This window comes from Adiantum capillus-veneris, chromosome 25 (assembly GCF_014529385.1).
Source record: "Adiantum capillus-veneris isolate H3 chromosome 25, ASM1452938v2, whole genome shotgun sequence".
NCBI classification, from domain to species: Eukaryota; Viridiplantae; Streptophyta; class Polypodiopsida; order Polypodiales; family Pteridaceae; genus Adiantum; species Adiantum capillus-veneris.
The window spans coordinates 81,611,746-81,620,099 of NC_140955.1; the positions used below are offsets into that span (position 1 = coordinate 81,611,746).

Sequence of the window (8,354 nt, forward strand, 5' to 3'; positions counted from 1 at the left end):
GAGGTAGACGGAGAGAAAAACCGGAGGGAGAGAGAGAGAGAGAGAGAGAGAGAGAGAGAGAGAGAGAGAGAGAGAGAGAGAGAGAATGAGAGTAGGTAGGTGTGAGAGAAAGAGATAGAAAGGGAAGGGTGGATGAAGAAGATGGTGAAAGAGAAAGAAAAAAAGGCAAGTGAGAGATAGACAAGAGGGGTAGAGGTAGAGGTAGAGGGATATAATGGATGAGTGAGAGAAAGAGTGATAGAAGGTGGGTGGGAGAGGAGAGATGAGAAGAGAGAGAGAGAGAGAGAGAGAGGATGGGAGTGGAGGGTGGTAAAGAGAGTACACTAGCGAGCGATAATGAGAGAGGGGTTGGAAGGAGGGTAGAGAGTGAGAACGGTGGGGGGAGGGGAGTGAGAGAGGAAGTGGGGAGAGAGGGAGAGAGAGAGAGAGAGAGAGAGAGAGAGAGGGATATGAAGTAGGGAGAAGAAGAGAAGAATATTGAAATCAAATGGAGAGAGAAATGCATTGATTAGGGAGAGAGTGGGAGAGAGCTAATTTTTTGGAAAAAAAAATCAAAATTTTGTTTTTTGAAAAAATAATTATTTAAGTAATCTTGACAAGTACTCTTTTTACTTATTATGTAAACTTAAATCTCTTTTACTTTTAAGAGGAATTTATGCAAGCAACTTCTTGCTAAACATTATCTCTCTTATGGCTAAGAAAGTCAAGATGGGTGTGGAAAAAGAAATAGTGTCAAGGACTATTCTTCGAGCCAATGGTACATCTTAGAAAATCGATAAGCAACAATTATAAACCGTGGCAGAGGAGATGGGTCTGTTGGTGCAAGACAACTAGTAACATATTCTTTTCATATAGTATAACTTTTTCTTTTCAAAATGTAATTTACGTTATATAGGAGCAATATGTTTCTATTGCTCCTTTCGCCACAAGGTAAGGAAGGGGATAAGTTCCATGGTGGGTCCATCATCAAGCATCAGCCTAGCAAACCGTACGAGGCAAAATGGAATAGGAGATATGTGCTACACTTAGGTGCAATTTTTGGAATACTAATGGTTACTTGACCTCATCGAACATTCTCCCTGAGTATTCTTATGGAAATGATGGTGGTTTATAGACAACTAACATCACTTCAATGAGAGGAAGGTTGATGGCCTCATGGCTACTTAAGCTGGGAAGCATAGGAAGTAGGGACCTTATAGCAGAATGATTTGGAAATGTTTTGAACTGTCAAATTGAACTTTATTGAATCATAAAGACTAGCATAACAATATGAACTCATGCCATCTATAACATGTGTGGGTCGATAAAGATTTCATACAAAAGTCATAAAGATTTTACAATTTTCATTAATGTTAAAGATAGTACCAAGCCTTATACATATAAACAAAACAGAAAAACAAATTTTTTTCTATACCAACACAAGCACTACAAATCTTCATGAGAAGATATTTGTGAAAGTCGTCAAATCACATTCTTCTCTACCAAGTCGCTTCTCTCTCTCTCTCTCTCTCATATATAATGTACACTCTCTCTCTTCCTCAACAAGCAGCTCTAGAACGAGTGCTCCTACACTTACCTCTTTCTTGGTGAGCTCCCATTGCTAGATTGGCATGCAAAATGTTATGGGTACACAAAGCAACGTCTACTTCCAAGAATTTAGAAGCTTTGAGTTTTGCAAGCCACACTATGCTATCAACCTAGCGAGAAGGTTGCACTACTTGCCTTGCTAGCAGTGAGAAAAATACCTCTTGATCTTGACAATGAGTTGAAGATGGCCTTCATAAGGGCTAGCTGAGTGAGAAAAAGACCTCTTGATCTTGACAATGAGTTGAAGATGGCCTTCATAAGGGCTAGGTGCTACGAAAGGCAAAATCGTAGCTTGAAGAGCTGCCACTATTTACCAGCTTGTTGTGAGGCATTGAATTAACCTTCACCTCGGGGTCCGAGCCTCTCCCTCTCCCTCTCCCTCTCTCTCTCTCTCTCTCTCTCTCTCTCACACACACACACACACACACACACACACACACACACACATTTTTGTTAAGTGAAAGCCACACAATGGAGCATCTTTTACCCTGCTTGCATGTTGACTCTATTATTGAAGGTTGTAGGTTTATGTTTTATTTTTTTTAAAGTCTAAGCTTTAATATTCAAACCTTTAATACCTACTAGCAATCCTTGACCAAACCAATGCCCTTGGAAACCATATTTAAAAGAAAAGCGATATAAGCTCAAAAGCTCCAATAGGTCCAAGACATTTGAACCCCTCTCACTACCAAATTTCATTAATTGGATTTGTTGAATTTTATCAATTGCTCAAATTGGCATCGTCAAATTTCATCAATTTCTTAAATTATATGCACCAATTGACAAAATTCAACCTTGAACAACACCTACAATTGGTTTATCAATAAGGCTCCAAGGCAAAATGAGTTTCTTTAATCATTCCAAGCATACGATTATCAGAGATCAAGACATCCTATCACAAAATTGATAAGTACTTCTTTGGTCGTTATGTTTATTCGGATAATTATTATTACCTAGCAAAGTTTTCAAAGGTAGCTTATTAACTTCTAAGCAAGCAAATAGTTGTGTTTATCGTAATCTTGAGAGGGTGTATGTTTGAGTTAACTTCGGGTAAAAATCTAAAAAATTCATATTTCAATGCATCAAAACTTATTAAGTTTATCATGTTTTGAAGCTTTGAGTTTTACAAGCCACACTATGCTATCAACCTAGCCAGAAGGTTGCACTCCTAACCTTGCTAGTTGATTGAGAAAAAGAGCTCTTGATGTTGACAACGAGCTGAAGATGGCCTTCATAAGTGCTAAGTGCTACGAAAGGCAAAATCATAGCTTGAGGAGTTGCCACTATTTACCAACTCGTTGTGAGGCATAGAATTACCCTTAGCCTCAGGGTCTGAGCTCGTGCCATCTATAACATGTGTGGGTGGATGATGACAGTTGCCTTTCCACATTAATAAAATATGTTCTGATGTATTTTTTGGTGTTGATGATGGCAAGTAACAGTTGTCCCACTTCTTGTTCCATGGTGTTTGCGAGGACGACATGCATGACTAGATTGGCAATCATGGAAAAAGCGTCTGCCCAAATTAAAAAGAGACCTACGTTCCGTGATTATTATCAAATGCCTCAGGAAACTCGTTGAGCTAATGCAAGTATTCCACAAAATGTTAACCTTACTTCAGTGTGGTCCTAGTTGGAATGAATCTTGCCATGGGTTTCAAGTGGCCACTATCAGACGGTATGGCACCACCACGACCTCTAATAGTACTCCATTGCAAGGCTGCTCCACATTCCACCTAGAATTTTGAATAGATTAAATGTCTCACATTTAGCATTATGAGCGTGCACTATGCACATCTCACACATAGCTCTCAATAGAAGCTTTCACGTGTGGCCAATAGGATACCTACTTACCAAGGCCAAAGGACATTACCTTGCATGGAATTGCCCTAAGAACAAGAAGAAAGGGGATGGCCCTAAGTAGGAACGGTCAGGACACAAATAGGTCGAAAATAAAACTGATCATGGCTTGTGCTAGGCTATCTAGATGCTCTTGCCCAAAAGCGCATTTTGACATTCGATGGATGTGTTACATAGAAAAGGGACGCAAACTGATTGTTCTTATTGCTACTGAGTTTTGCATAGGAGGAACCCAAGAGGGGGCGACGGCTCAATATGCATGACACGCTTGGAAGTTGGGAAGAGAAAAGAGCCACATGCGGGGGCGCAAGGGTCATGGGGCAGTTGTCGTGAGGCGACTCTCTCCATCCCTGCGAGGTGTGGGTTGAGCACAGAGCGAACTATTCTTTCGCCTTTTACTAAAGAATACCGTGCGCTCGGCCCAGTTGAAGCACCATACTTGGAATTTTTGGCAAGGGCTTCCTCCTCTGCGAGGCGGCCCCTCTCAATCCGCGATTAAGAATGACACTGCGCTCCACGAGCCACAGCTCCGATGGGCCACCAATTCTGTTCTACAGGTGCAGACTCTCAATGCAAACGTCCTGAGGGATAGTCCGGCTTACCCAGCGCCCTGAGTCTAGATTGTTCAACCGGGTGGGCGGACCTGCTCATTGCTGACCTCGCAGTTTCTTTCGAGCGAGCAGAGCAGGATAGCGGCGTGGCCTAGCGCCAGCCAGTCAGTACATTGTGAGTAGAGGAGTTCCGACCGGGTGGGCGGACCTGCTCATTGCTGACCTCGCAGTTTCTTTCGAGCGAGCCAGTCGGTACATTGTGAGTAGAGGAGTTCAGCTGAGCAATAGCATTGAGTCCTTACTAGTGTCCTTCAACTGTCAATCTTACAAGTGGTGGTGTTGTTTTGCTACAGGTGCTCTCATTTTTTGCACGCCCTCATCTGCTCAAAGTTGGTCTCAAGGTTTCCATACACAGCTACTCTATGGTCTACTGCTAGGTACTACTAGTCCATGTCCAATTCTCGTACTTGGTCCACCACTTACTGGTTCCAGTCTAGTGCTCGGCCAGGTACTTCTAGTCCTCGTCTAGCGCTTTGCACCTCCGATGGGCCACAAAAGCTCATCAAGGGCCTTCCAATGAGGAGACTATCAAGAGAAGGCCCTTGATGAACTCGGGAATATGATACTCCAACATGGCGAGACATTTGGGGAGCATGGTGACTTCCATGATATGGAAATGGATGCAGAAAGCTCTCGCAATAAAAGCTGAGGAAGTCAGCGAAGCACGACTTTACATCAGTCAAATTTGTTGCTTCTAGCACCAAGCTAAAAGGGGCAAGGGATGATGCCTCTCGTGTTCTTCCCCCATCTATCCTTTTTTGGAAAATGATCATGACCCCTTGATGACTATGCACAAGGAGTTGGAAGCACTTAAGTTGCAAAGAGCTCTTTAGGAAGAAAGGTCCACCTTCCTTACAGTCGCTACGTAATCAAAGGTCTCCTTAGAAGGACACACTATCTCAGCCTCGGAAGGAGGTAGAAGAGCTCCGATCACTCCACGAAGCATGGACCCAAATCAAGAGTCCCCCAGTGTGCAGATCGTCATTTTTGTGGCAAAATCCATCATGAGGCCGACAAACCAATCAAGATCCCCACACTTCCCATCTTTTTCAATGGATCGGCAATTGGTCGGTAACAAATGTGCCATATGGCGGGCACCCACGATGGCAGTCTTTCCCTCTTACAAGCATGGACCCGATTGAGGACAACATATCAACAAAACTGGAAACGTAAACACTTAACTTGAAATCAATTAGTAGTCACGACAAAAGTGGTGGAATTCAACTTCCAATTGCACTCGCCCCAAAGTTGGGCGCACTTTTCTTCTTTTCGCACAGTATAGCTGCTAGGGAGTCACAATGCAACCGTGCATTGATGCGCCGAGAGTGACTCCCTAGCCATACTTTTATAGCATTGTGGCCAAGAAAGGAAACTGATATAGAAAGTTGGGGCCAAAGTTTTAATTGCCGAAAAGCATGTCACGTCAGCACCGTGCGGCTGCCACATCATGTAAAGTCTGCCACATTTTTTGCGTGGGCTCCCATCTGTCACTTTGTCTTTTGCCGGGTTGCCATGTCATCACTACATATCCGCCTATAGTAAGAGCATAACTCCAAAAAGCTCCTTACATTATGTTGTTAGAGTTTTGGCATGCCCAATGTGATCCCGTTATCTAGTTTGGCCAAGATTGGTTGATTCAGGAGACTCTCTCTCTCTCTCTCTCTCGTGCTTTCTCCCCTTGGTCTCTAAGCTTCCACATCGTCGACTTTGACACATGTATATTTCTCAAAGTAGGCAAATCTGGAATAGCTGTCACTTTAGCCGGAGCCATGCTAACACCCTTGGATGAAACAATATGTCCTCGAAAGTCTATCTCCCATTGATAACCAGCATGTGCTCTCCTAAAGCTTTGAATACTTGTAACACATGTTCTCGATGCTCTACTTCGCATTCGGAGAAAACAATAATGTTGTCGAAAAGTGTGCTCACAAACTGTCTGCACTCTCTAAAGATCCGCTCCATCATCTTGTTGAACATGCAAGAGAATTTGTGAGACTGAAAGGCATCACCAAAGACGGGGTCTTGTATACATCTCTAGGAGCAATCCCAATATGATGATAGCTAGGATCGATCCTACTAAAATAAGGAGAACCCTGCAATCTATCAAGTATATCATCGATCTTGGGTATTGGAAACATTGGTGGTCCTCAAAGTGAACAGATTGGTTGTGTTTCTTGTTTTATACCCCTTCTCTGGCTGTCGACCAAGATAATCGGGGAAAGACTCGGAGCTCATCCCTTGCGAGAGTGTTTCCTGTACTTCATGATTTCATTTGATGTTGAAAGAGAAGATTTCATATCAAATTTCGACTTTGCTTTCACTTTGTTACCGAATTCAGAAGTAGGGTTCACGACTTTCTACCACCTCTCATAAAATTCTTGGATTGGTTGCTCCTTCAAAAAATTTGCATATTCAGCATATTCATCCCACAAAACAGTAGGCGGAATGCATTCTTGTTCTTGATTGACTTCTCTATTAGAATCCATAACTTGTACAACAAAAAGTCAGACCGGATCCTCCATATAAGAAGAATAGACTAAAGCTTTGACACCACTGTAACCGGCTTGGCACCAACAAGGCTGTAATCTCACAAAAATACACGAATAGAACTAAAAACTTTTAAACATTTTAACTTGAATCAAATAGTAGCCATGACCCAAGGTAGTCGCCCCTTTAGTTACTTCATTTAATATTGATAAGTCACAGAGTACAATTGCAACGGAGTCACTCTGCAACTGTGCAACCATGCACTAATCTGTTGAGAGTGACTCCTTGGGCATATTTTTATAGGCAATACGGCCAAAAGCAATCGATACAAAAGGCTGGTGCCCAAAGATTTAACTACCAAAAGCATGCCATGTTAGTACTATATGGCTGCCACATAATGTGTAAAGTCGCTGCGTTTTCCGGGCGATGAGCTGCCACATGTCAGTCTTTGTCTTCTGTCAAATTGTCGAATTATCAATTTTGTGACAATATCCATGATGGGTCACATCAACAAGATGGAGGAGCGCCAACAAGAGATATTTCATGCGGCAAGGAGATCAGTTCGAAGGACATAGCCCATCACAGATATCAAGCCTCTCAAGGCATTGATTTGCTAGACTCCACACATACACTGTCGTGCAGCTCCGCTCCCATGCTAAGAAAGATGCCAAAAAAATACATATCGAGCTTATTTAAAGCTTACTTGATTAATGGTCAGTTACCAGGGCTTGTTAACAGGCCAAGTTTAATGATTAATGTATGCTAGATACGGCTTAAAAGGGCCAACAGATGCCTTAGTGATGCCAAAAATGATTATGCTTGAAGTGAGCACAGCTGGAATATTATGATCTAGAACTGCAGTGCTTGAAGTGCTCTATCAGCCTGTTTTTATGGCTCGTCGATTGAAGCTACGGTGAAGAAGTTATGGCAGTTCGAAGTTTGAGTCGATTGCAGATCCGTACCGGATTGGGCAACTGCATCTGAGGGGACAGAAATGAAATGAATGCACGGGCGTGAAGTGCTCATATTGTAGAGCGCGTCGGTCCTTTCAGATCAGTGATCGGAGTCCCGGTCGCCAAGATATTGCCCGATAAAGATTCATCGGGGGCCGGTTCCGTACCAGTCCAATCCGCTCGGTCGGTGTTCAGTCTGGGAGTTTTGAGTAGCAACAAGGGTTTTGAATACAACAGAATAAGTGTTTGAGATAGCAGTGCTTTAATCGGTATGTACGCCAAAGCCCGTCCAATGTTGGCCGACGGCAGTTGTAATTGGCAATGCCTGGCTAGTTTGGCACTCTTTGATTGAATGTGATGGAAAGACCTTACGTCAAATGCAATCACTTATACTTGCTTCTTGCAGGCATGTGGCACTATTCAAGACTTTTACGACATTGAAATTCATGAAGATATTGTTAGCCAAGGACTGCTGGAGAAATAAGTTGTGTTTGGCAATGCTTTGGTCGCTATGTATGCCAAGTGTGGTGCCCAAAGCCCAAAGCCTTATGGCATGGCCGCCCATATTCAAAAAGGTTAAGCCGGCCGCCCAAAGGCCTCTTCAATGGCCGCCCAATAGGGTTTTAATAAAGCCAAATGGGAAAAGAAAAGAGAAAGACATGGAGGCCATGGCATGCAGCAACCAGAACGAGCGTAGGCAAAAGAAAACAGCTCGCGTGGGGAGCCATGAGCATCGGATGCGCATGTCGATGAAACGATAGTTGCTTAGCAGGTGGAAGTGAACTTATTTGGCCCTGGTTCCACTCATTTCCATGCAGGTCATCGTCCAAGCTTGCCACGTCATAGCGTCAATTCCT

General features: G+C 43.1%; 1 non-coding gene across 1 annotated transcript; it reads left to right on the forward strand.

Moving 5' to 3' along the window:
• Positions 1–3,800: 3,800 nt before the first annotated feature.
• On the forward strand, positions 3,801–3,923 carry LOC147425172 (U5 spliceosomal RNA). The gene has a single exon (XR_015186508.1). It is a non-coding gene; the product is annotated as a U5 spliceosomal RNA (small nuclear RNA).
• The last annotated feature ends 4,431 nt before the right edge of the window (positions 3,924–8,354 follow it).